Here is a 27,025-nt window from a genome sequence, read left to right on the forward strand (position 1 = left end):
TAATAAGAGGTGCTGCAACAGAGCAGCCAATTTCCTACCATTTAACATCACAATGATAGAGTTACTGCTAATAACAAATTCCATTTGTAAATCCATTAAAACAACAAACCAGCCCGATTTGCTGTATAAAAAGTAATGACTTTGTCCTAGAAGAAAAGGAGTTTGTTTCCACAAGACAGGGAGGAGAGTTGCTCTTGATATTGCTGTCCTTTTTGCCCCCTCTGCTTACACAACCCATAAGATCTGTAAGTTCCTACTTCCAGCAGCTTCCCAGGGCCAGTCTCTCCCTTCAGCTGCTCTCATGAAAAGCTGCTCAAAGGCAGAACTGACCCAACATCCAAATGAGGACAGGAGCTGACCCAGATGTGGCAAAGGAAAAAGACTCCAGGGCTCAACAGGAATTCAAGCAAAAATGGGAATAAGGAGCAAAGGAAGGCTCCCACGTCGCCATGGGCTTCACTGCCCAAAGCTGGAGGAGTTTTGCCCTGGGTGAGCTGCCAGTGCCAGGGGCTTCCTCCAGCTCCAGCAGGAAGCTCCTCTCTGGATGGCATTGATGGTGCCCAGCACAGGATCCCCCCAGGCAGGGCACACAAATGGCTCTGGAGTGCTGGCAGTGCTCCAAGTGCTCAGTGTCCCTTACAGCCACAGCCATTGACTGCAGAGGTTCTGGGCTCAGAACATCACCACAAACTTTCTGAAGGCAAATATCAAAAACCTGGATCATTTTACACATCTTTCAGCAGAGCCCTGCAAATCCAATTACAGGAATGAATGATGAGACATCTGATAGGGTAATTACTCATAATTAGATTTTGACAATCTTTGTGAGATGGGCATTTGAGTCATGGGGAGAGATGTTCCCATCTCTAAATTCACCAAAATGGCAGTTCTTGTGTTGAAAAGTCAGATACAGCAGTGCAGTGCTAAAAGAGAGGAATCCACACAAGGAAGAGACACAGAGCCCTGGAGCCACCCCAGCTGTTTCCAGGCCTAGGAAGCTTCCATGGCTCCAAGGGGTGTGTGCCCAGAGCAGCAGCAGTGCTGCCCTGCAGGCTCCTTCTCCCACCCCCTCTGCTGAGCACCCTGTGGATGTTCAGGCTCACATTCCCGTTTTTCTCACTTTCCCATTTCCTGCCATGTGCCCCTCCTCGGCACAGCTTTTGTGGCAGCCTGTGAATTGCCCCACCTTAAACCCAGCACTTCCCAACACCTGCAATAAACCAACCCAAGCACTCAATAATAAGGAGAGAAGGAGGGAATGAGCTCCCCAGTTATTCCAGATGGGTGCCTGTCCCACAGATGTGAGCTGCCTGCAGGGAGGGCCATCTCTGTCTTCTCATAAGCAGTCAAACCACACCACTGGCATATCACAAAAATAGCAGGTAATTTTATCTTAGACTTGGACTGAACAAGTAGAAATAGGGAAAAAAACCCATTGGCAGATTTTAGTCAGAAAGTGAGAAGTAAGAGAGAAGGGTTCAAGTTTTCCTTCATCCTTGCCTGATGGCAGAAAGAAATTTACCCCATTTTCCTTCACTAAATAGAACCATAACTTTATGGAAACTAAAACTAGCACTGACCTGGTCATTGCTCTTTATGACTGCATTCTCATTTCCAGTTTCTTTCCTTTATGCCTTCTGCCCAACTAAATTGCACAGAGCTGTTGGTTGAATATTTTCCCTTCTCCATGAGCATCCCTCCCGAGGGGGCTCAGCCTCCTCATCTCTTGCTTTCTTGGCTTTGAATAGCTGAGAGCCACATTAGCATCCCCTAATGTGGGATGCAGGACCGGGGCCTTGCTCTGCCTTTCCTTCCTCAGCTTTCAGCAATGCTTCTATTTGAGATTTCCTTTCCAAGTGGCTGAATTTCCCTGTAGCCCGTTTACCCTCCCTGAGGGATATCAGCGCTAAGGAATCAGCCACATTCACTCCCCCTGTGGTCCTGTCTCCTCCCTCACTCCTGAGCCTCAAATACAGAACGTTGGTGTTTAACTTCTGAGCATCCCAACAGTGTCCATCATCCCCCTTGCACTTCCTGCTCTGAGGAGCTGACAGGGACATCACAAACCAGGACCTGTGGTTTTTATTGCAGTAAAAGTACCTGGAGCAGGCCAGAAGCATCACATGGTAACCTGCACTGAGGGCAGCTCTCATTGAAAGGCTCCTTTGTGTTGGAGAAGACATGCAGGCAAAGCTCACATCCAGAGCTGGAATTGCCCCAGATGCAAAAGGAATACAGGATGTACATTTGGGAACCATTAAAGTCAGTAGTGTGCTGTTACTTAGTCCTTCTTCATTTAATGAGAATCTCTGTGGGTGTGTGTGTATGTATTTGTTACCTAATAATTCTCCAGGGAGAGGCAGCAAACACAGAGAAATGGGGGAGAGAAAAGCAGGTCCCTTTGCTCTGGCACTTGGCATGTGACAGAGCAAGGAAAGCTGAAATATTTGGAAATCCAGGCCTTCACCAAGGCAGCCCCCAAGGCCTCCTCTGCCTCCACACTGGACATGGCCCTTTCCCTGAACCATCCTCAGGCCTCTCCATGCAGCAGGTTCCAGCATTCTGCAGGCAGGAGGAATCTGGAGAATAAGGTATAACCTATGCACATGCGCTTAACCTGAAAAAAAGGAGCCAGTAATTTCACCATGTCCTGTGCAGAAACAGGACACATTTTATCTCTGTAATTAAATTAGTGCTTTGCCTACAAGAAAGTTGTAGCATATGATTTTCCTGGAATACTCCTGTGAGAAGCACTTTCCCCATTTTCTGATTCCTTGTTTGCAGCCAGGCTCCCATTTTGGGAGAGGACCATTTACTCCAACACATTTTTCTTTGCAGATTTCACCACCTCCAAGAGTTTTTCATTTCTTGCAGCCCTCACTTGTACTTCTGTTTTCTAATGCATTTTGCTGCTGCTGCCCTAACATATGAGGAGCCAAATATCTAAGGTAAGTAGCAGAGGGGAGAGATTCAGGGATGCTCATTTACTCAGATTTCTTCATTTCTCAGTAGGTCCAGGAGAAATGCACATACATTTTTCAAGAGATCAGCCAATAATCCTATTTTGTTTGCTTGCATCCTCAGTGCAGCATTTCCATTGTATTCCCATAGCATACAAAAGGCTCAGTTCTTATGTACCTGCCATGGAGCAACAGGTGAATGTTTATGCACAGATTTCAAAGAGGTTTGAAATAAGACAAAACAAACCCTTCTCTGACAGCAAACATGGAAATAATAAATTGCCTTAAAACAGAACAGTGGTCATGCCTAGTGAAAAATAATGAGCACCCTGTCTGGTTTTGAGGGATTCCCTAGGGATGCTGTGAAACCAGCAAACATTTTCTTGACTAACCAAGAAAAAGCAAAGTGCAGCCCTGTCAGCCTTTCTTGTAAAAGTCCATTCCCTGGATGGCTTTGGATGCACAAACTGCCATAGCTGCTCCTGCATGGAGCACAAAGGGTGATAATCTCAATAGATTCAGCCTAACCTGCACCCACACTGCTGCACATGCAACTGTCCAGCCCAGGAGTTGGAGCTCCATGGTCCTTGGGGGTCCCTTCTGATTCTGTGTCCCCCACTCAAACGTGCAGCTGACAATCTGCCCTTGGCAATAATGGGATTACACAGAAGTCTCCCTGCTATGCCCCACAGTTAGTCAGGAAAAACCATGAGTTAAGTGGACAGCTAGAAAAATTAATGTCATTATTGAGCATGGTCTTGGAAATACTGAAATTTTCCACTTTTGTCGCCATGAAAAAAGGGCATCTAATTCCAAGTTAATAAATTGGTAGAGGACTTCCGAAGGACGTGGGAGAAGTAGTTGCAACTCCTCATATCTGTGTCCCAAAGTTAGTGCAACGTCTTCCTGACTGTGCTGGCACAGCCTGGCTGGCACTGGATGCCAGCGGCTGCTCCTTGCTGCAGAATTGGCAGTTCAAAGGTGCAAAGCTCTATTTCTGCACTAACCTGATTTGGGGCTGCCATGGATTATGTAAGGCTTGCAGAGAGGTATTCATCAGCACAGCCTGACAACATTTCATCCTGCACAACCGCACAGCACAAACTAATGAGACATTTAAGAAAGAAGATGAAAAGGAAGAAAGAGGGGAAGATAAAAGAAATTAATTGTTTCTTTAAAAAAAAAAAAACGAGCCCCGAAACAACAACAAATAATAAGCAGAACAACTAGAAAGGCAAGGAAAGAACATTTTTCTGAAACCTTTGTGGTTTTTATTGTTGAGATGTGTTGGTGTTTGTCTCCCTTGAGTTTTCTTACCCTTCTCACTAACTGTGCATGATCAATTCCTGTAACTGCAAAGAGCAGAAACCCAAAGAACATTAAATGTGATTTCTCCTTTTAGTCCATTTTCCCAGCATAACTTTGCAGGCTGTATTATTTACTGTTAAAAAATTTTATATTCAATACTTCAGGAGACGACATTTTCTTCAGCAGCAGTTCTGTTTGTCACTGAGATGAAGCTGCTGACTTTAGAGTAGGGAGGATTTTAACAGCAGCCAGCAGAAATGTCACTGGGTGTAAGTTCCTCTTCCATAATAAATACAGAGAAGTCTCTTTAATTGGCACAGCTCTGGTACAAGTGGAGAGGTGGCAGCTAAGGGCTGTCCTTCTGTGTGCTACAGGGACAGGGGACACGTGGCTGCCCCTGGGAAGAGAAGGGAGGCTCTGAAGGAAATATTGAGTTGTTAATCTGTTACCCCATTGCACCTGGGACAGAGATGGGACATAAGGGGCTGAAGTTATTTTTCTTACATGTTCTTATGCCATTTTTTACCAGGGAAGAGGAGGATGCCACCAAGTTTCTCAGGTACATTTCTTATGATTAAAAGCACAAGTTAATGGTGTCAAGTAACACTTCTGCAAACTCATCTGCCATAGTCTTGGATGAACTTGTTTTCCATTCAGTACCCTTGTCTCAAGCTGACTCTGAGATGCAAAATGCTGCTCAGTTTTGGGTCCCAGAGGATTGAAACAGGAACAGTATCAAGAAAAGAGTGGGAAATGATCCTCCCAGGTCAGTTACTCCTTTCTCTTCCTCAGGGCGGAATCAGCTCTGCTAAATCACTCCTGACTTTGTCTGAAGAACCCAACCGCAGCCCTTAAATGTGCAATGCCAGAGCCTGCTCTGCCCTACCCCTGCCAAGAGCTGTCCCACTCCCTGTGCAGCCCGGGGGCAGCTGAGCCCCACAGCTGGGAGCCCTCACAGCAGGAATTTTCAGGTGTTTGGCTCTCCCAAGCAGGACAACAAGATTCCTCTAAATCAGGTTAGAATGATGCTGGGCACTTAGAACTTAAAATTTTCTTTGTGCAATTGTATTTCCATATATTCACAATGATTTTGTCATTTCTCTGCTAAACAAGGAAACATGTAATGCTTGTGCTTACCCTTTTTTTGATATTCCAGAATTTTCATTTATTTGGGTTCCACAGACAGCAGTGAATGAAAACCCCACAGAACAAACTTAATGAAAGGGTGATGAATGTAAAGCACCCTCCATCCAGAAATGCAACATAAACCACAGGATTCATTGCCAACACCACCAGGCACATTCCTACAACAAATGTACTTTCCTGTGACAGCACAAGGTGTTCAAAGAGCTGAAGGCAGGGCTGACATGGGGCAGTTGCAGAGGGAGAAAAGCCCCTTTCCCCTCGTTTTTGTTTTCCTATCACAGCCACTACTGGGATTGGAGAGAGCTGCAAAACTCATCTGTCCACCAGAGCAGGGCACCCTGTGCTGGCACACACTGGCTCCTCCCAGGGACTGCACACAGGGAAGGTTTTCAGAGATCCCTAAATCCCAAGGCACACAGTGACAGTAAAAACAAACAGAGAAGGGTTCAAGGAGAGTCACGTTGTTCCATTACTGCTGTGTTACACCAGTAACAGCAGCGCGTCTGCAAGGCTGCTCAAGTAACAGCAATGCTTTCTCTTGAAAAAGAGCAGTGTTGAAATTTCATCTAAAAGCACCCAAAACACACACAGCTAGAGGTGATAAGAAGGTTAAAAAGTTAAAGCAGTAAGGAAAAAGAAAACACTGAGGAAAAATGGAAAAACCAGCTGGCTGTTTATAAAACAAATCAATCATGGTATATCCCCAGACTGAAGGGGAATCTTGGGCACTCTGGAGAGAAATCAGTGTTTGGACATTTTGGACCATCCCAGTGCTTTCCACTGCCCCCTTTCAAAGTGACTTTGAGGTGGTGCCTCCACAGGACAGGGTCAAACACATTCCTTGTCTCCACGGGCAGGAAGAGCCAGCAGCAAAGAGATTTGTTCTCCCCAGTGCTTCGCCCTGAGCTCCTCAGTCCCTTGGACATGCAGGAATGCGTTAGGAATGCGTTATCCCGCTCTGCTGCAACCAGCTCTGCTCAATTATCCTGCCTGTCCCTGGACAGGGAGAGCTTGGACACAGGCCAGCCACCAGCTGAGAGCTCTCCTTGCCAAGTCTGTCAAGCAAATTGATTTTCCTCCAAGACCTTTGGGCCCCTCTGAGCAAAAAGAAACCATATTTCATCTCCTTCCTGCTCAAAGGGCTCGGAGCAAAAATCTCCATTCTGGACTAGAGGACACCAAGTGCCACCCCAGTCACCTACAAAAGTTTTGGATGTGGCCCAGGACAGCAATGCTGCACCAGGGGCAGCTGATGAGGGGTCAGCACTGAGGAGTCTCACCTCTCTCATAGAAATGCATTGGTCTGTCTGTCTGTCTGTCTGTCTGTCTGCTTCTTCACCAGAGGTATTTTGAAGGTTCTGTGCTTGTGGGGTGGGGGGGATTATATCCCTTTCTATCATCCAGCTGTTCCTCAGTTCCTAAAGAGTTCTAGAAATCTGTGAAAATTAGCAGGCTTATAAAAAGTAAATAGAGGATATTTGTTGCACTGGGGTAAGCTTTAACACATCACCCTGGTGCATCATTGCCTCAAGTGAAAATAACCAGGGAAGATTTATTGTGTACCCTCAACAGCAGTGGAGGAAATAAAATCTGAAGCCAAAGGTTTTCCACTCAAAATATCCCCATTTCTGCCTTTGTCTGGGCAGCTCTTATGATTTCTCCTGAGTTCTGAAGAAGGGAAGCATAACAAAAGCAGCACTTTTCCTAACACCAGAGATGCACATTTCTAGTTTAGGGACATATTCCACACCAGCCCTCCCATACAGGCTGTGGGAGCTAATTATGACATCCTGTCATGCAATGGCCATCAGCTATTCCCTGGCTAGGGAGCAGCTCCATTCCCAGCTCCAGCAAGATCCTCACTGCAGCACAGCCCTTGGCTCAGCAGCACCAAATGGGTAGAGAAGGGTGATGAGGGAGATTTGTAGCAATCCCCAGTTTTTCCATTTCCAAAGGGGTTGTGTGCCTCGTGCTGACACTGCTTAAACATGGAAATCACCATTTTGGCCCGATATGTCACACTCAGCTCTTCTTAGGGATTCACTGCTGTGACAAAACTCTTCCCACAGTCTTAGTATGTTTTTAATGGAATTCAATGCTAAACACATAATGGTTTAGCAGAAACACATCTGCAGTGTCAGAAAGGGAGAGAACCAACAAAGCCAAGCTTTGCTCAAATCTAAATGATTCTGTTTCAAACCTAAACAGTTTTGCTTTCATTATAATTATTGCTGCCAATTTCATTAGGATAATCCCTCTGTCTTCCCTGTCTTTCATCTAGATTTCCAGGACTTGAACAAATAAATATAGATTCCAGAGAACAGCAGCATTTTCATGGAGCTTTCTTCACTGTACACAGATGTCTGCCTGAGAATTTCACTCCACCTCTGCCAGAAAGGAGAATAAACTATGATATCATTTACTTTGAACACTGACAAGCTTTGGATCCAAGGTTTTGGTTTAGTCTACACTAAGAAAACCAGCTGTGAAATCTAGGTTTGCATCTGGGCTTAAATGTAAATCACCTGTAGGCAGAAAGGAGGGGAAGGTCATTTCATCTCAGCATTTTATCTTTGATTTCCTATGCCCTCAGCTGGAGCAGCAACGTGCTGGGTGGGATCAAAACCTTGTTTGGAAGCACTCAGATAAGAACAACCCATCACTGTTTGTGTTACAGGCTTAAAAAATGGTGAAGTATATCATACCTCAACTCTCTCTGCTTCCTGTAAGCTCTACTATTTCCCTCACTGAGTGCAAGGCCAATCCCTCAGATTTTGCCTTGCCAGGGACAGTTCTGAGCGCTCCAGGTGAAACACAGGAATCAACCTCAGTGATGTGGCTGCTCCTGAACTCCAGCAAGTCCCTCAAAAGTGGCACTGGGCATGGCCAGGGAGGATTAGGGATCTTTGCACGAGTGCTGGCCATGCTTTGTTCATGTGAAATTTCGTGCATCAGCTCCCCAGGATGCTCCCACTAAATCCAGTCTCTCACAGACACAAGATTTTCAGCTTTTCTATTTCTGAGCCAAGCTGATTCCCTATGCCATCAAATTTACATGTTTGCCCATGGCAGGTACTGAGGAGAGGAGTAATTAGGAATAGTGAGGAATGAAGATCTTTCAACCATAGAAGGGAAGGATTTAACTGTTCACTTGTTAACAAGGTGGTTCCCAATGGTAACAGAGTTGGATACTCTTGATACATCACATTTCCAATATTTCTCCAAGAAAAAAGGGTTTCAATAAAAGCAGCAGAGTGCCAGATTTTACCTGTCAGAGCAAGAGGCTTTACAAATGCAGTGCATCCAAGAGGCAAGAGGAGCCAAAAAAACAAGCACCACTTCCCCAGGCCCACCACACTGACTGGGATACAACCAGGTACAAAATGCACCTCTTTTCTGTCCCAAAGCACTGACCAGTTCAGATACTCCCCAGACTGTGTGGAGGGAGTTGACTCTGCCCTCCCACAGACTGGAGAATTAACCCAAATCACCTCTAATCTTACTTTTCTGTTGTATTGGTTGCATTACCTGAGCACACACATTTATTTAAATGCAAGGCTCAGGGCACTGGTTTGCTTTAAAATAGAAACGCTCTGTAACAAATCTGAAAAAAAACAACCAACTGAACTGTGAGACAAAAGTGGCAGAGTTATGGAAGGCCTGGCAGAGCCCATTTGCACTCCTCACAGCTGGAGACAGGAGTGCTGCTAACCCTGCTCCCCTGGGAGCGCAGGGCAGAGCTCTGCAGAGATCTCTGAGACATCCTCTGCTCCTTGCAAAGGGAGAAACAGCAGAGATACAATCCAGCAGCTCAGGGGGAAGCAGCACCCCCTCCCTCTGCCCTTCAGACACAGATCCCAGCAGACAGCTGGGTTTATTTTCAAAGATCACTTCCTTGGCAAGAAATGGTGCCAGCAGATAATGGCACCCAGGTACAGAGAGCCCCTTGCACACACTGCCCCAGTACCTGCTGATTCCACAGGGAATCCATGTTTGATTTGATGCAGTTTATGGTTCATTATTAGATATGAATACAAATAAATGTTCTTTATTTTCTGCTGGATAATGGCCTCTCTCCAGATAATGTTCCAAGCTCAGGGTGCAGTTTAGCACAGCTGACACCTCATTAGGGAATTCCATGGCTGTCCCAGCTGATGGCTCTGGGTTTGCTGGCAGGAGCCAACCAAACCAAACCCAACCCAACCCAACCCACTCCCTGAATGTAAAGTTCATTTTTCAAAATGTTATTAAGGGATAACATAGAGGGGGGCTGTGCCAGAAGGGCAGGGGACAGGTACAGTGTGGGCTGGGGGAAATCAAGGCAATTCCTGTGCCTCACAAGTCATGACAAAATTCATACTAAAATTCTCTTGCAAAAATAGGAGGAGATAGAAAATTGCTGACAGAAGTATGAAACCCAGGCACTGCAGATCTGAGGTTTGTGAGGGGGAAAAAAAATCACTCTACTGTGTTTTTCTTTTTTGTCTCTCAAACGTCATGACCTTTCTTTCCCCAAAGTATTCTCCAAGAGTTTTTGTTTCCAAAAAAAGACAAAGATATTTCCACAGACAATTCTGTAGGAAGCTCATCACTGTCTCACCAGCAGAACTGATTGCATATATAATGAGTAATTTTTCCTTTCTTTAGTGACTGCAAACTGACTTTCTTACAAAGCTCTTGCCCTACTCATTTCTGTCCTGCAGGAAAGGCTTTGCCAAAGCCCAATCAATTGTGAGGTATAAATCCATAAGCAATCAGGCTCCATTACTTCCCAGCCCAGGCCATTGAGCTGCCTTTGCAAAGCTGATCCCAGTGCCAGGTAAGGGGACAAGTCCCTTTATGTGGTGGGGTGACCCTGGTTGGAGGCCACATCCCCACAGGCTGCTCCATCACTCCCCCAGCAGGACAGGGTAGGGACAAAATCGGATGGGAAAAGTCTCATGGATCAAGAGAAAGGCAGTTTACAGAAGCAAAGGAAAACAAAATATTTATTCTCTTCTTTCCATCAGCAGGCAATGTCCAGCCGCTTCCCAGGCTGTAGGATTTCAGGATGCATAGGGATTGCTCCAGAAGACAAACAATACAATAATGGATGCCTCCCCTTCTCCTACTGTTTCCCAGCTTTTGCTGCTGATGCCATATGGAATGGGAGATTCCTTTGGTCAGTTTGAGTCTGTTGTCCTGGCTGTGTCCCATGCTCTCTCCCACCTCCAGGCACTGCTCAGAGCCCTGGAGCCTGACCAACACCTTTTAGCTACCAAGACAAAGCTCAGCGCTGTAGGGAAAATTAACTCCATCTCAGGCAGACCCAAAACAGCCAGAAAATCAACAAGTTTTCAAGAGGTAAATATTTGGCTCAAAATTACTGTTTTCATAATGCATTTAATTTCACATATCCAAGTGTGTCTAGTGCATGCAACCTTTCACTTTGAGCAGTAAGAAAATAAAGTATAATATCTCAAGCTTTGTGAATGCACTTGAAACAGCTGTCAAAACTCTGCTCTTAGAGAAAGGTTTATTCTCATAGTCTGTCACCATAATCAGATCAGTGTCTTCAGCTGACTGCACTGCATTTCTCCCTGACAGCAGCAACCAGCAGGAGACATCAGAGACAGCTCTTGGAGCAGCACAGAGTCCATCCCCTGCACTGGGCTGTGCCAGCTGCTCCCACTTCCAACAGGAACTCTGTGTGGAGGACAGACAGGACTACTGAGGCACTGACAGGAGTTTTAGAAACCTGAGCTTCATCCCAAAGTCCAAAATCCCTGGCTCTTGTGGGTTTAGACCACTGATGCCATCTTAAAGCACTTAATGCTCTGGAGACCTGTGGGGAGCCTGCACAGAGCGGTGCAATTGGCTGAATCTCCCTGAGGTGGAATGTGCTGGTCCCCTCCCTTTGGACTCTCCTGGCTCCCAATGGTTGACAATGTGCCAGGTGCTGCCAGGCCTAAAGCAGCACAATGCAAGGAAATCAGTGCTGACAACGCCAACATTCTGCTCAGTGATGCCATCCATGGCACCTCAGTGAGGATTGCAGGGATGGCAATGCCAGGGAAAGGGCACTGACACCCACTCAGACACGAGTGTGTATGGAAACAGGCCCCACAGTGATGGCTGCAGGCACATTTCAGGGGGTTTTATTACCTCAGAGCTCGCAGAGAATGACAAAGTCCAGACAAAGGCGAAAAAAGATTTTTTTTTGGTGTCCTAAAATGGTTGAGCTCCAACAAAAACATTAGAAATAAATACATCAGCATTAGTCCCTTCAAAGTTGTGAGCTTCAGCTCCTCTTTCCTTCCGAAAGTTTTGTCAAGGCAATTGGCTCTCCAGGAGTAACACAGAATCGTTTTGCTGGAAAGGGCCACACCAAAACACTCTTAAATGTCCCCAGGTAAACTTTAAGAGAGGCTCCTGTATGGCAGTCAGGACATGGGCAAAGCTGCACCAGACTCCTCTAGTGGCAGACCTGCCAGTAAAGCCTTTGGTCAGACTCAGTGTCCATCAGCTGCAGCAGTGCAAACAGGCAAGGTCAAGGTCAGATCCCATTTAATAAACAGCAAATATCCTTGGAATGGGGGAAGAGGAGAGGTCACCTCCTTGTTCAATGTTCAGTTTTACTTATGGGAATGCTACGGTGGGAAGCAGGTTGGAAAGAGAGACAACGCATGCTCCAGGTGTTCATGTGACAGCAGCATGTTGCATTGTCCAGACTCTCCTTAAACAGCAGGTTTTGAATGTCCCAGCCCAGACAGCTCTTTGGTGTGACTTTAACAGCACCCAGCTGCCCAGGCAGTGAGATGTCTGCAGCTTAGGGTGAAGTCTCTGTGAGTATTCAAACCCATCCTGTTATCACTCAGACATGGACTGGTTCATGGAACCCAGCTGGGTTTCTTATTTATAGCTGAATTCATTGCCCAGGACACGCCAGCTTGTACTGGAACATGGGAACTCTTGTAAGAGCCATTTCTGTGCCCTTCCCTCACACCTGGATTATCTGCTGCCTTCCAGGGCACCCAGCATCAGCTGCTACACCTGGGGCAGCTGCAGCACGAGTCAGGATCTGCCTGCACATTTACTTTCTTGTTCCTGTAGGACTTTCCAAGGGGACAAAACCCCTACTATCCTCTTAGTTTTCTTACAAACCCTCCCACCACTGCAGTAGCCACTGGCATGCAGCCCTGCCCACAGCATGCCTTCTGCAGGTGAAATCCCTATGGACAAGCCTGGAGCCAAGATGGAGTCCAGCCCAAAGAAAGAGAATCCTCCTGTCCAGGGCTGCCCTTCCTGCCAACTGTAGGAGCTGAAATGCACAGGAATTGCAGCAAGGTCTGTCCTTATTTTCCAAAGCGCAGTGGAAGAACCAGGACTATTGCTCACACTTTACCACTTCCCTTTAGCTCTCTGTAAGAGGCTTTCTAGAGGAAGGAGTATCTTTTAACAAAGGCAATTCTTTGACAGAACATTCCTCTGATTCATCATTTTCATCCTTTGTGTGTTTACAGAACTCATGCCATCCTTCAAACAATCCTTTTGCCACCAGATCCTGAGAGTCTCAATCAATATTCCACTCAGTCCCTTACACAACTATTTTTTTAAAGTGTAAACCTCCACAAGAGATTTTAGCTTAATGCCAGAATGGCTTGAACTTTTCTCCAGCCTGAACCAGCTGATTTCCAGTGGCAGCTGGAGGGGAGTTGAGGGTGAGATCAGCTATCCCTGCTCTGAAATGAAGCTCACAGAGGTGTAACTCTCACTTAATCCAGCCTCCTTTTCATCACAGGTATTAAGGATTCATCTTCAAGCACTTACGCTCTTGTGTTTAATCTCCCCTTATCTCCCGAGTGGCCACGGAGCAGCCTCTTGGCATTAAGAGGGCTCAGTGCTAATAAGCTCAGGAACAGCTCTGCTTTGGAAATGCCATGGAACACTCCTCAGCCTCTCCCTGAGCACCTCCTGGAATCGCTTCCCTTTGCAGTGCAGTACCCACAGATCCCCTGCTCCACCCCAGCTCATCAGATGAAGGCAGAGAACAAACAAACTTCCAAGGCTGCAGGTCAGGGAGTGCTGGTCCCACGCTGGCTGCTGCCCTGGATGGCAGCCAGGGCCCACAGAGGGTGAGGGGGCTGAGGGCTCACCCAAAAGTGCTGCCTCCAGTGGAACAGGTATGGGAGACACTGGCTGTGCTTTTACCCTGGGCTGGCTGGGGCTTTGCTGGGCTGCAGAGCACCTCTGCACTCACAGGGGCTCAGTAGGAGATTTTCTGCACTTAAATCCCAGTCAAACCAGGAAATCTCTAGTGCTGGTTTTGTGCCTCTGTTGTTACAAGCTGCCTGGCTGGCAGCTTGAGCAGGAGATCCTTTCAGTATTACTGAAGCAATAAAGAGTTGGAAAGGAAAGATGAGAAGGGACAATGTGGATTTTTGCAAGGGGAAAGAGCAGGAAGGGCCTGGAGAGTGTCAGGAAAGCCAGAGAGGGACATTTTGGCTACATCCTCACTGTGCAGCTCTCCCAGGTTTTATCCCATTCCTCACATCCATCTGGACACTCTTCACTGTGGTTCTGGAAGAGTCATGTCTGAAACTCTCCTTGTGCTCAGGGAGGGAGAACTTTGTGTAAATTAATGCAGCTGAATCAGGGAGGGCCATGGATCCTTCCCCAAGGAGCCAACATCCATCCCTCCATCAATGTAACTGACCAGAACCAATTGTGGATCACAACAAGCACAGGATTTACCCAAAAAACCCCAGACCCAGAAAAAGTGAGGACATGTTAATTTAGGCAGGGTGTCAGTACATCTGCACTCTCAACCAGGCTGCCTTCAGCAGTTTGATCAGAGCACAACACACAGAATTGGAACAGAGCCTTACCCACAAGCAGTAAAATATATTTATTCTTGGCTCATGTTTCCACAAACCCCAGCACAAGGGTTGGGTTTCATGGTAACAGCCATTCTGCACTTATTGCAAAAGAAACACCCTAAAATAGATTTCAAACTCTACCTGCAAATGAAAGGTGTGCCAAATGTGTGCAGAGCTGAGATTCCCAAGCAACACAGCCTTGTGCTCTTAGAACTGCCCTGGACAGAAATGATAAAGACATCATATAACATGGAAAGGAATGAAAAAATCTCTTCACAACACACAAAAAGCCTTCCAGTGACTTAGTGGCAGGCCCAGGAGATAAGAAACAGAAGATAAGTGAAGGCAAGCACCCCAAGAGCATTTCAAATACCAGTTCCAGTCTAGAAGAAGAAAATCTATTACTCTTCTCAGGAGAAGGAATCAGGCTCTCTATTGTCCCCAAGCATGGAAGAAAAGAACAATATCTCAAGACAGGGTTTGTACTTCTTGGGAAACAGATGGGAAAGATGTTTTGTCATTTTTTTGTTGAACTTTTCTCAGAAAAAAAACACTATTTTACCAATAAATCACATTTTTTCATAGCATTTGTGCTCTGACCTGATACAGAAAAATAATTTGTACAGAAGATCTGAGAACAGAGAGTTTTTCAGAAGTGATCCCACATCATTTGACTGGGTGTTACATCTCTGCAAAGACTGCAGCAATAACAAAAATGAACACACCCGAGGCTTTCTTCAGAGCCTTCCCAATGTGCTCCTACACTAATTCACACTACAAACACTCCTCATTTAAGACCAGGTGTTTTGGTTCAGTGGATTTGGAGGCAGTTGAAAAGGTGTCTGAATCCACTGCCACCCTGAGCCACCAGAGCAGCCTGCCAGGGAAAGGGCAGATGTACCCAGATGTACCCACCCAACTCCTGACTGCCAGACAAGAGCAATAAATAAACCCAGTGCCAGAAATCCACAGGCCAGGAGGGAGCAGCCTGTGAACACACACAAAAAAAACCAGTTTAACCCAACTAAGCCTCCAGAATCATGTTATACTCCATGTCAGCTTGGTTTGCTTAAGCAGCAATGGCAATAAACAGTTTTTGTACAGCTTCAGTGAGGCTGCTCAGCCAAATTTTAGGGACTCTGAATCAAATGCCAGAGAAAGCAATGGAAAAATTCCCATTGCATTGAAAGGTCTTTAGACATGGGCCATCTACCCTAATGTCCTGGCAGAGCTATTCCTATGAACACCAGTATAAATACTGACAATTTGGGAAACCTTTTTTTGCCTGTTAGTTACCTTAGCCCAGATACATCCTAGAAATACCCCATTAACATGTCTATACATTGAACCTGAAGCATGGAATAACTGACTATAAATCAGCCTCATGTCCAGTTAAGGCCATGATCCTGATATGCAGGATCAATTTACTTAGGAACAATGTGATTGTTCAATTTCTAACCTAACATCAGATTTTCCTAGAAGATCTTGTCGTTGATGTTCACCACTAGAATGCATAAACACCTTTTTTTGCCCCTTTTCCCTAAAGAGATTAAATGCATTTACTCCTGGAACCTACTTCTCTACCAAACTGTTACAGGAGACAACATTTTTACTAGGCTTAATTAAAACTCGTGTTAATAAGAGAAAGTGTAGTAAACTAAATATAGCTAATATTTTATTGTAAGAAAAAATGCTATTTATTTATTATATTAGTTACATTAGCTATATGATGTGTTCACTGTATGCTATATATTTATTATATTGGCTATATGATGTGCTCACTGTATGTTTAAAGCATTTAACATAAACCAGAATGTCTGGTTAATACATATAAGTGTTATATATCCATAGAATCTGGAGATTCTTAAATGTAAATTGAACATCAGTATTTTCTGTAGTACACTGCTTTCCCTTGTGGCAGGTAAGAAATGACTGATTTATCACATGTAAAAGCCCTGAGGTTGTAAAAGCTTTTTTCTGAGGTCCCAGTGCAGCCTGGGCTGAGCTCTGCCCAGCCACAGATTCCTTGCAGCACTTTGGGGGCAATCCAGCCAGATTTATTTGATTCCCCTGGAATGCAAGGCCATGCATGTGCAGTCTAAGTACAAAAATCACAGCCAGATGCCCCTGCTCTGCCCAGGACACGCACAGAATCCCCTTCTCATCACTTTTCACCACGTGTACAACAAACACTGGCAGCTGCCAAACCCAGCCCTGAGAGCTGCCCCTCCTGCAGAGCCCACAGCAAACAGCCCTGGGGTGCCCAGCAGATCAGCTGTGGGCAGGAATTAATCCCAGGAGAAACACTGGTCCTGCCCTGAAACCCCATGATCTGGGGTCAGGGGTGTCAGAGCAGCAGCCACTCCTCAGTGGGGTTTGTCTGCTCCCCTCCTCTTCCCTCCCAGGCACAGAACCACTCATGGCTGCTCTTTATCTGCATTTGCCCTCCTTGTGTTTGTAAGGCTCAGTCTCTACAACATCCAGATGCATTTTCCCCCACAGTAAAGGATAAAAGTACAAAAACTGCATTTGCAGCACAGATCTGCTTTCCTGGTCAAGCACAGCCCACAGGAGGCCAGGCCTGCTCTAGAGCCCACTGCATGCAGGAGAACACAGATTACGTGACCTTTTCACCATTTTGCTGGTTTTTGCTGGTTTGGTAGCACTGCCCTTCAGGTTTTTAAAGCTCATTCCAACTCCTGCTCCTCACAGGGACCAGTGAAAGAGGCTAAAGCAAGCACAGCCCTGTGGGCCCCTGCCTGGAGGGAATGTCAGGTATGTCCCACATGCTATGACAGAGGTGTATGGTCAGGAACATCTACAGTGTTTTATAGGACATAAAAGGGAAAATGGGCAGCAATAAATTGTAGAAGTTATGCCTTTTAGCATCTGGATGGCCACTTTAGAAATTTAAGACCTCACCTTTAAAAAGTGAAACAACTGAGCTATAATTCATTTTTATTTCACTTCCCCATCAAAGATTTTCACTCCACATACACCACCTTTTTTTTTTCAAAAGCTGTCAAGAACATAAGAAATTTTGCCTTGAAGAAAAACACAGCTATTTCTTTCCATCCTACAACATGATGTGTTTCAATCCAGACAGGTTTGCAGCAGCTCCATTTATGCAGATTTTATTTCAGGAGAACCCACCAAAGCAGGGAATGATTGTTGTATGTGAGAAAGGCTAACGCTCCAGAAAGGATTCTGGAAGCATTAGGACTCAGAGAGCCATCCTACACTGCAGGCTCACCTCCTGCACAAGGCTGAAGCAGCTTCAGCACTGAGCTCATCTACTTCAGCCTTTCCAAAATGTGATTTCATGGTCACAGGGTTCAACCCATTTCTGAGCACATGGCACTTTGGTTCAATGTTGGGCTGATTTTGCCGTTTCTGCCCTTACATCTTCAGCTCTCAAGGTGGAGCAGCACCTGAACCATGGACACCTTGAAGAAGCAAAGTCACATCTCTCCTGGACCACGCCCATTAGGTTCCATTTCTTCAAAAGTTCATTTTTACTGCTGCTTAGGTGAAAGATGTTTGTGCAAAGCTCTGAGGTGCCTCCATTTCTATACAGAACTTATACGGAAACTTTTACTAATCCAAAGCAAAGCCACAGTACAGGTCCTTCACTCTTCCTTTTTTTTGAGAAGTGGAAAACCTTTGGAGCTCCTTCACCCCCGATGATGCAATGAAAGCTTCCCCTGCTTCACCCAGCAGTTTATTGTGGTGTGTATCACAGGTTCCTCCCTATGAGCCTGCAAACTCCCACAAAACATTGGGTGGGACCTATTTCTCCTGACTTTGGATTGATCCACGGTCACACACACACATCTTTACAAGGGAATTAATACTGTTTAGGATCCCAGCGCCCTTTGGGTCCCATTTTGCCTTGGGCAATGGAAGCTCTCCAGGAGAATGTGGGTATTTTATGCCTCCTTTCCCAATCAATGCACCATAAAACACGCGCTGAGGTTCCTCTCGCAGCTCCAAGGAGAGCAGCAGAGCTGCCGGGAGCACTCGATCTTCCTTCGTGCCTTTGCCTGCCGAGCGCCTCCCGCGGTGCCCTCAGCCGGAGGACGAAGCTGTGTCATTGCAGAGGGCTGCGAACGAGCCGCTGATTACAGAGCACAATTAAGAGACACCGTGCCGGTCCCTGCAGGCGGGTGCATCGCAACCTTCCACGCTCCAAAGGTCAGACGAGCGAGCACAGTGGGAAGTTGGATCCCTGTCACCGGGAAGCTCATTGCAAGCAGGTTCTTGTCTTTGGGGGAAGGCACGTAGAAACATTTAGATTTAATTGCGAGTGGCAAACCAGAATGCCAACGAGATGACAGCAAGCTGGTCCTCTGCAAGCATATGAGATTCAGTCACCAGCTCAAGCCAGGGGAAAAAAAAAAATCAACATTAAGAGCTTAGGAAGGTGATAAAGTTCTGTCCAAGGATATAAGGATGTTCCTCAGCTGCAGTGTGGCTTGCATACATTCATTGTCTTTGAGAAACCCATCTCCAGCAGGCTTTACACCACAAGTCTTTCACAAACACCACATTTATAGCACTTTCCTGCAGAGCTTGACAACATTGGAGTTTGGAAAAGCAAAGCTCCACGTGAGTTTTCAGATCTCTGCAATTTAGGCATGTCCTTCCATATTTTGGGTTCCTATGTGAAACAGAGGCTCACAAGATTACAGCCCCCTGTGAGCAATCCCGAAGGGAACAACAGCAAACCCCGTGTGAGCACAGCTCTCCCTAACACCAGCCCAAGTCCTTGCCCGTCCTGCTGCACATCCCTGCTCCAGCTGTGACCACAGGGATCAAGGCAGGCTGATGCTGCACACCTCGTGGGCTAAGCTTTGTCTCTGTAAATAAAACCGGTGCTATTTTTTCTTTGAACAACCTTTAGCAGCTTGATCCTGCCTCTGGGAATGGGATTTCCTTTACAGAAGCACATTTGAAGGATAATTCACACAGCCCCACTAAGAGCTGAGGAAAAGCTCCAGAGGGAGCGGACCCAGAAGGTGAGTGCCACTCACTTTGATCTGCAAACTCTCACATTTTGCTCCATTTATGCAAACTTCAAAAATTCAAAGTTTCTGCAAACTTCTTATGCCAGGATGCAACCTTGCTAAATTTGTTTTGTGTGGATTATTCAAGGAATAAACTTGTAAATAAATTTCTCTTTTTCCCCTATGTCTTCAAGGGGTTTGATGGAGTGTCTGCTGATATTTGGGCCAACAGTTGCCAGGGGCTTACAACTGCACAGTAACTCCCACACCAGGCTAGAAGTGCTGGGTTTGCACAGTCTGATCAGAGAGAGACAGACTGACACTCTTAAAAATATTTCTGCTCAGACTTTCCCTTCTGTCTCAGAGGAATAAAATGTTTTCCAATGAGGCTGAATTTCCCCTTTTGTGGTGCCTTCACATCATTCTCTCAGGCTCCAGAGACAAAAGATTTTTTAAAAAATTCTTTCATGTCTAATTTCAGTTTAACTTCTGTTATGACTCTCTGTCTCTGGCCTTGTACCAGGATTTCCTCTGCCTTCTGAAGCAAGAGTAAACTCAAGTATTAAACAAAGCCTTCTATTTAAAAAGAAAACAATTGAACTTTTCATGTGTAAACCTACACATTTGTTCTAGAAATTTAAAACTGATCTATCATCTCTAACACCTCTATAAAAATCCCATGCTGAATGAAACTGAGGGCTTTTCCCCTTTTGTTGACAGTACAACAAATACATTCAAAACAAGAGACAACTGTGCACAGACAGTGTGAGAGTCAGAGCAGACGAAGAGTTAATATAGAAAAGCTGATTTGCTGTTCATTTTCAGTGCCTGGGTTGTCCTCTCAAGTTTCAATCTGCACGTTGTACTCAGATTTCCCAGAGATCACAAAGCCGGGCAGGCACGGGTCCCTGTGTCACAGGCAGGCGGGCCCTGCACCAGCAGCACCTGCTGGGACACCCCCAGGTGTCTGACTGCCCCCAGCAGCACAGACAGAGTCACAAAGGCAGCCCTCGCCTCTGACGGGGAGAGAGGACACCAAACAAAAAGGGAGACAGTTCAGACAGAAAAGATAAGCTGAGGACACAGCACAGCCTTGATCTCTCGCTGATCTCATGCCCTCAGCACGGCTGGAAGCTCTGGCTGAAGCACAGCAGACTGACTTAGACCGGTCCCAGTTTCATTTACTTGGAAATGAAAGTTGCTGCTGGCAGAGGCTCAGCACAGCCAAGGCTCAGGAGCAGGCTGGAGCCAGCTGGGGTACCTCAGGCAGCAGCCATGGCCCCTCACACACACTCAGATAGGGGGGCTGAGCTCCTTCCAGCCATGCTGAGAGCTCTCCATGCCCTGCCAGGGATTTGGGCAGAAAAGCAGCAGACAGGGAGGGACAGATCTGCTGGAGTGGCTGTGAGATCTGCAGGCACCATCAGGTACTGTGACTGCAGTGCTGCTAAGTCTGTCTGAGGAGGTATGAAATCACACCCAATTAGTTCATCCTGAGAGTTGCAAATATCACTGTTTGTGCAAGAATCATCACAACATAAATGTGATGCTATAAATGTTTTTTAAAATAATCTTTTATGTACCTAGGAACTGAAGTATGCAGAAAGAAGTTTAAAATGCTGGAGCCAAAGGAGAAAGTTGTCCTCTTTGTTCTTGCCAGAACGATGCTCCAAATTCCCCAGGAATACATTGCCTCATAAAGCACAAACTCTATTTCCAAATGAGCTTAAAACCCCACCAGACACACATGTGCTCCCAGACACAGAGCTCCAGAACACCAGGAGAAACTCCTCAAAGATTCCAGCATAATTTTTCCTTACAGTGTTGTACGCAAAGCCCACAAAGCTGCCATTTCTGACAGCACCTGTGCAGCTGTGGAGCCCCACTCTCACCCCTCATCCACAGTGTGGCAATGCTGCCTTTAACAGGATGCTGAAAATCCAGCAGCACCCACAGGACAACAGCCCAACGTGTTCTCCTCCAGCGCATAAACGTGGTGCTGTTCCAAAAGTCACTTTTTGGTTTAGGTAACAACAATGCAGAGCCAAGGCCCAGCACTGCACAGCCCCAGCAGCAAGGGCATTTCATATGGGGATGTGGCATTTTAAAAGGAGTAACTTATGGCTGTATAATTACAAACAGCATCATTATGCATGTGCACGACCAAGGGAGAGGACAAACTGAGGTCACCCAGGAAACTTTGATGCTGGCATTTCTTCACCTCAGAGCATCTGACTTTGCAGCTTTAATAATATTCTTGTCATGAAGGGGTTTTGTTTAATTTATATATAGATTATGGGTTCTGTCCATTGGCAGACACCCACAGTCTTGGCTGGATGCAGTTTAAACAGCAAACCTTCCCTCTGCTGGAAACACCTGTTTCAGCCAGAAGAGCATTTCATTGCAGGTGTTACACTCTGAATGAAATAGGAACCTGTTTTGATTCTGGGATCTGCCCAGGGATGACAGCATCATTTAATGCACCCATCAAAAGTTACTAACTTGATCATTATGGAATGGGGAACAGTGCATATGACCTTTGTTTTAAATTACCATTGCAGACTTTTAACAGGTTTCTCAAAAGTTATTGTTATTAACATGAATATTACATAAATTAAATCAGCCCCTTACAGTCATTTATCACAGCGCTTAAACAAGGGTGATACCTGCTGAAGTATCAAGAACTCTGTTGTCCATAAAGGAGGACTTAGATGGAGACAAATCTATTGCCTGGTAGAGATAATGGTAAAGGCATCACCAGAGTTCATCAATTGTTTTAAACAGGACAGAATTTTACAGAATGTCTGTGGTTAAACGGGCACAAGCTGATATTGGCATCTGCCACACCTGGCTGGTGGGTGCTGGATGTTGGCTGGGAGGGGCAGAGGGCACTGGGAGGGGCAGGGGGCACTGGGGCACCATCCTGTCCCACACGCTGTGAGCCTGCAGCCACCATCCCCTGAGCTCTGCAGCCACCCATCAGGGTTAGTGTCACATTTACAGCCAAGTCTAGAGAGCCACACAAGGGAACAAATTCCTAACTCACAATGGACTGCACTTCTTTGAAGATGCTCCCTTTTAATTTCAATTTCTAAACGAGGAGTGAATGAACTGTTTGGCCATTCAGAAGGAAGAGCAACAACCCAGTCACATCCCACTCTGCTGGTTTGCTGTTCATCTTTCTTTGGTGCCCCCCCACTAGGATCAGTGCTCTAGTGGGTCTCACATTTGCTGTGCACATTTGATTTTTTAGTCACTGGAGGAAAAACTGCAGCAGTGGGTCTGGAAAAGGTCAGTTCTGGAAGAGCTGCAGTACACACAGCAGGGATCAGTGGTTCCCTAAGGATGTCCCCTTGCAGATGCCCCAGTCCCCGGTGAAAGGCCCAGCCCCAGGTTCCAGGCAGGTGTCTGTGCTTTGGCCTTTTCTGGGCAGAAAGGGGTGAGTTCTGATGGTGTGCAGAATCTTTCTAACAGCCTCCCACTCCTCACAGTCCCAGTGAAGAGTTGTCAGGGCCCTGAGTGCCCTCTGAAGGGCCACTCCCCTCTTTACTCCATTTCATGTGCCAAATGCCACCTCGTGAGCTACAGTACCTTTCACAGAAATCAATGTAGAACTAAGTTACTAAGCATGTGAAATTGGCTGCAAATAGCAAAGGCATTCTTCCAGGTAAGAGTCACATTTTTTCTATCATGCCATCGTTTTCAGCTATTATTGTCATTTCTTAAGTATAATTATATATAGTTGGGGCTAAACTGAGTTTACAGCCTGTTGTAATTCCATGCTCTCATCTATTTTTCTGCCCCAGCAAGCCTAACTGCCAAAACCAGGAAAAATCCACCCAATTTACAAAGAGAAAATCATTAAACCTATTTCTATCTAAACAGCAACTTAAATACCATAAATTTTAATACTGGGCATTGCAAAGGGCACTTGGATATGTACCGTGCTGCCTCCACTGATTCAGGATGTGCAATAACTGTGCAATACAAGTCACTAAAGACTCCAAAAGCTACTGGAAATGGAGCATGTCTGGACCTGTGGAGCACCATGCCAATGCTGTGTTATCCAGCTTTTTACCTGGCAGCTGGCCCAACCCAATAAAACCAATTACCATGAGATGTTTTACAAATGGAAAGCCTGCAGTTAGAGACAATCCAAGAGCTGAGCTCTGTGCAGCAGGCAAACACCACTGCCAGTTGTTTTGTTCTTGGGGAGAAAGGGGCCATTTGCTCCTGCTCACTCCAACAGAGAGTCACAGCTCCGTTCTCTGGATCTGCTGCTCCTGGGAGACAGCAGCAGAGAGGACCTGACAATCACTGATAAGATCATTCCCTGAAACACTTGCAGATCCTCTTTCACTCTATGCAATTTTTAGTTGATTTTTGCATATCTTTTTTTTTTTCACACATCCCTCAATCTGCCACTGCCACAAGGTTTCATCCAGTCAGGTCCAACACGCAGACAATTTCCTTTTACAGAGAATCCCACAGACTCCTTCAACCCAGCATCAATGTAGGAGATTTCTAAAAATCCTCCGCTCCCTGCCAGAGCTTTCGGATTTCACACAGGAAAGATCACACAGCTCATGGCCTCGCTGCCACTTGCTTTTGGCACGTGGCAGGAGATCACAAGTGTGACCCAGAGCTCCTGACAGGGAGCAGAGACACAAATAAAGCTGCTAAAGCAGTCCTGTTGCCCCCAGCCACCACACCCAGAACTGGTTGCCACCTGTACCACGGCACATCCCAGTCTCACATCCAGGATTCTGTTGGCATCAAAAAGCACTGTTGGTATTTACCCTGATCCTCTGAAAAATTAGTGGGAAATGAAAAACCAACACAAAACAAGGGTCTTTGCTCGGGATGGCAAAAGCAGGAAGATTATTTGATCAGGAGAGTAAATCTGTCTCCTCCACAGGCATTGATATTTGGGATGGCACTGCGCCACCATTTTCACAGTTCCAGAAATTCCCTTTCTGGGCTGTAACTACAGACAACACCATCACTGTTGGTTACTCCCATCCCCTCTCCCAGTTCACACCTAACTCACCTTAACACTACTGTACAACAGCAAGGTGGCTCCCTCACCCTGTTGCCCTGATTTTTTAAGATTTTCTAAGCCTTCTGATGTTTACATTCTTGTAATGAACTTTCTCACACACTTTCTGTAAATAACTCATTTTCTTACATTCTCTTATGGAGGAGGAGAAATTTAATGGACTGTTGGTTTGTCCAGTGGAGAGGTGGCACTGTCACCCTCCAATCCAGTCACTTTTAGAAAACTATACATGTTAGAGTCAGAAAATAAACTTCCCTTTTTTCTTCACCTTGAGAGCAGCAGTGTGCACTTGTGTTCTTTCGTGTCTTATAGTGACATCACCCTGTGCCTGAATCCAGCCAGGTGCTCCAGAGCCCCCTGGCTTAGGGCTGGGGCTCCCCACTGCTCCCTGCACATATCCATTGCTGTGGCTTTAGGGCAGAACAATTCATTTGCTGCTGGAAGGTTTGGTGCACTGAGTCTATCAAGTTGTTTAAATTATTGAGAATATTTCCTGGCAAGTGCCAGCACAACACAGTTTTTCACTCCTTTTTCTTCACTGTTGCTCCCATCCTAATGGACCCTTCCCAGAGCCCTCCTGGGAACCCATGAGACCTGTCCTCTCCTGCCCAAACTAGCCCAGGAAGCAGTGGCTGATATAAGGCAAGAGGCATCACACCAAGTAAATGGCTCATTAATGAGAATGTTCAGCACAAAACAGACACCAAAGATGCCTCTTGAAAGAGGGGATCTGATTGCAGGGAGAGCCAAAAACAGCACAGTATAAGGAAGGACACACAGCCAGGCTCCCAGGGACGCTTCTGCCCAAGCAGGAATCTTTCCCTGGGAGTCTACAAAAGCCATTCTTGGTCTCAGCTGCTGCCCCATTTGCTGTGCTCTGTACAGGTCACAAGCAGCCAGCTCAGCGTGTTCAGGTACAATGAACACCACTGTCAATGCCCATCCTCCAAAGCAAGGCAGGCTCCACACTGCCAGGGACACCTCCAGAGCAGGGGACTCGGACCAGGCTCTGTCCCTTCTCTAAAGTTCCAAGGGCATTCCCTTCCTCCCAAAGAAGGTTCCCTGAGCAACGACTGCACCACTTTGGAGCACCTTTCCCACTGCTGAGGGCACCTCTGCAGGCTGTGAGCCCTCAGTGCAGAGCTGCCACCAAAGTCATGCATTTGAAACACAGTGACTCTGCAGCCTTGGCCAAGGGTTCCAGCTGCACTCCCCAGCGTTATGCTCACTGTGCTAAAAAGCACCTGCAAAGCTGTTCTTCCTGGTATTTACTTTGTAAAATTAAAGTACAGGGAGGAAAAAAAAAATCAGTATCTTTCTGCTGCCCCTTAGTTTGCATAAGCAGTCAATGGTAAATGTCAAATGGCAGCAGTGCATTAGAAAAGGATCACACTGAAAAATTCCATCTTCAAGGCCAGATCCCAAACCCCTCAGCAGCCCCAAATCTGCTCCAGTCTCACACACAACATCCTACATTAGGAGCATGTACACTAATGCCTAATTTAGCCACCACAGCTCCAGGAGTGGGAGTCAGGGAGACTCCAACAGCACATATGCAGAGGGCTCTCTCTATGCTGAATTTTAGGAAGTGCTCCCCTGCTTCAGACAGCTCTGCCCAGGTTCAAAGCAGAGAACATGGAATATTGTGAGATCCCAGCTCATTAGAGAAGCAGGTGGGGATGTCTGCAGCTGAATAAGCAGGTTGCTTTGGGAATAACTTGAAACAGATGTCCTGTCTTAGTGCTCCCTGAACATTTGCTGCAAATAAATTGCAAGTTCAGGGTTTAAGGCTGAGTCTGTCATTTATCTCTTTAGCAACTCCTCTTCTGTTTTCATTTGCCTGTTTTCTTTCAGAGCAGAAAATCTCTTCTGTAATAAGATGACTTCAGAAACTAGAGAGCAAAATCTGCTTTGTGATTGAGCAAGGGAAATGAAGGACTCCCTGCTGGCTGAGTTTGCTGATATTTCAGGTGGAGAATACTGGGAGAGGCCCTGCACATCATCCAGGACAGACACACATTCAAACAACATCAAAGCTCACTGAAGAAAACCATCAACCAGGCTTTATTAAGGGAATTTCCCTTCAAGATATTTTCCCAAAAACATTCATTGTTCAGGCTGGGGAGGAAGTTGGATTTTACATATACTAAGTTTAGCCTGCAAACTGTAATTTCAGCACAGCAATGCATTTACTCATATCAAGTGTCTGAAAGAGATGAGGGACACTGGTTCTGACCCCATACCCAAGTCCTGGGAAATTCTCACTCTGGACTAGAACCATATTTGCCAAGAGATTACTTAAAGTGGATGTTAGGGAGGCTTGATTCCCCTTCATTCAGGAACATTTGCTTTGAAAGACTGAAGCACAGAGTGTTTCACCCACAGGCAGTTCTGGGAGGCTGTTTGGAGACACCCCCAGCCCCTGCCAGAAAGCAGCTACTGATAATCACAAAGCCCCTTTCACTTCCCTTCTAGAAGGTCCCATTGAGATCCATTCAGGTTTGGCAGCCAGCCCCATCGGGCAAGGCCCAGAACATATTTTAAAAATGTTACACAGATAATGAACAAGGGACTAAAACAGGCAAGAGCTTCTAACTCTTACCAGCACGGAAAATGGGATGTACAAGTCTACTGCCCTCACCCACAGTGGTGTGCCTCTTCTGCCTGTGCTGCTGGGATAACCTTTCC

Source organism: Zonotrichia albicollis, chromosome 3, assembly GCF_047830755.1.
Source record: "Zonotrichia albicollis isolate bZonAlb1 chromosome 3, bZonAlb1.hap1, whole genome shotgun sequence".
In the NCBI taxonomy this organism is placed as follows: Eukaryota; Metazoa; Chordata; class Aves; order Passeriformes; family Passerellidae; genus Zonotrichia; species Zonotrichia albicollis.